Here is a 2,039-nt window from a genome sequence, read left to right as displayed (position 1 = left end):
TTCAGGTGGGAGACTCAAATCATGCTGGGTGCTGGGCACATGATATGTCACAATCGCACCAGCAGGAAGGTCCAGGGATGAGATGAACAACCTGCACATCTCCCAGTTTAGGTATGGGAGTCAACACATCCTGAATGTTGGGACCAGCTACATGAGGCACAATCCCATCAGTGAACCGGATCTATTCATCAGTGAACCGGATCTATTCATCAGTGAACCGGATCTATGCATCAGAGTCTCAATTTCTATTGCAGACTGTGTTTACTTAGTGAAGTCCCAGCCTTCTTGGAGTGCTGAATTCTGGTCTGAGAGACACCAATCCACCTGTGGACCACATTTATCTACAACAGCCTTTTTAAAAAAAATCTTCTGACTGCCTCTGGGTGTGAGATTCAGAGTGCACTATGTTGATGTAGGAGGTTGATCATCTTTACTTTCAGCTTTGTGTTCATATGAGTGTCACAATCTCACGTGTCTGCTGGGCCCTGTGAAAACATTCTCTGTGCCAACTGATGGCATTATACAGTGTGCATTAGTGTCACAATTCACGCTTAGAAATTCATGCTGGAATGGATCAGTGATGGTACCTGTAGCCCTAAGCCAAGATATGGGAGTCAACATAACTCCAGTTAGCTCGGTCCAGATAGGAGAGTCCCGCCTATGAGTGGATTTAGAAATGAGTTACCAGACTGCCAAGCTGGGCATCGGGGAGATGGCTGAGACTGACCCCAAGACCATGCAGGACCTCAGCTTGGTGGTGCAGATACTCCGGCAGCAGATGCAAGATAAATTTCAGACCTGCATCTGCTGCAGGAGCAGATTGGGAGAATTAATGATACGAGTAGTCGCACTGACGATCTGGAGAAGAACATCGCAGACCTCATGACACAGGCTGGGGTTGAAGAACTGGAAGGTGAAAACAAAATATCTGCCACACACGAGTTGAAGGTTGCTAATAATATGTACTGGAATTTCGAACACCATCTTTCCAAGCCAAGAGAAGATTGAATGGCTTTTTCAGCTAACTACTATGTGTAGACAGGTTTTATATTATAAAGTATGCATTCCTATCACATACTATATAGTTAGTTTATAGAGTGATTTACCCCCCAGTTTCTTGAACATGGTATCTTTACATCTTGCACCTTGGTCAGTTGTGCTATTCATTATTAAACACTAAAACTTTGGCAGTTCCTGAAAAAAAAAAAAGAAAAAAAGAAATGAGTTACCATTCCAAGTGTGGCCATATCTTCGTATATGAAAGTCATCATTCCAATTGTAAGCTGCATTCCCGTGTGAGATTTAAAACTTCGTCAGTGGGCGTGGCTCACGTGTGAATGTAATGAATGAAATGGTTGGCAGGGTGTGTGTATGTAAAACACAATTTCACCTCTGTGCTGGGCTTTGTATTGACACTCTGTTCCACCCAAGGTTTTTAAATGATATGCAATAAAGTGGTAACCCTCTATTACCTTCGAACAAAGAGAATGCTCACAGTATTATCCATATTGGCTGGTTTGAGGAATAAAAGTCATCGTCACACCTGTAAACTTCGCTAAGATATATGTCACAATCCTACTTGCAGCTAGGGAGCAAGCAGGAGAAATCATATTACTTGGCCGTTCTCTAGGGATATGTCACAATTATTTATGAGGGCAAGGAATTGGCAGGAGAGTCACATTATCTGTGTGCTGGGCTCAGTGATAAATCATTCTCTTTTTTGTGCAAATTGTCCTGGGCATCTGCACAAAAAGCCTTCTCTCCTATGAGAGAAAAGAAAAAGAAAAAGAGAAAAGAAAGAAAAAGAAAAAGGAAGGAAAGCAAGCAAACAAGCGAGCATGGGCAGAATGGAGTAATGTAGGGTGTATCCACCATGTCCCTGGGATCAAGATACCCCTGTTCCCACAGTATTCCCACACCGGGATTACCACTGGCGCTTATGAAGATGCCAGCCTCCATTTATATATCCTCTTCTGACAACTCCTTCCCATTTTCATCCTGGAGACAAGCCCTCTGAAAGCACTAGCTCTGAGGGCACC

General features: G+C 43.4%; 1 pseudogene across 1 annotated transcript; it reads left to right on the top strand.

Annotated features, from left to right (window-relative positions):
• Positions 1–222: 222 nt before the first annotated feature.
• On the top strand, positions 223–1,221 carry LOC116546227 (annotated as a pseudogene). The gene has a single exon (XR_004266636.1). The product of XR_004266636.1 is annotated as a heat shock factor-binding protein 1 pseudogene (transcript).
• The last annotated feature ends 818 nt before the right edge of the window (positions 1,222–2,039 follow it).

The sequence above is a fragment of the Sapajus apella genome, unplaced genomic scaffold, assembly GCF_009761245.1.
Source record: "Sapajus apella isolate SASKATOON/1434 unplaced genomic scaffold, GSC_monkey_1.0 scaffold689, whole genome shotgun sequence".
Classification (NCBI taxonomy): domain Eukaryota; kingdom Metazoa; phylum Chordata; class Mammalia; order Primates; family Cebidae; genus Sapajus; species Sapajus apella.
The sequence above is the reverse complement of the archived record's forward strand: the minus strand, read 5'-3'. Positions and strand labels throughout refer to the sequence as shown.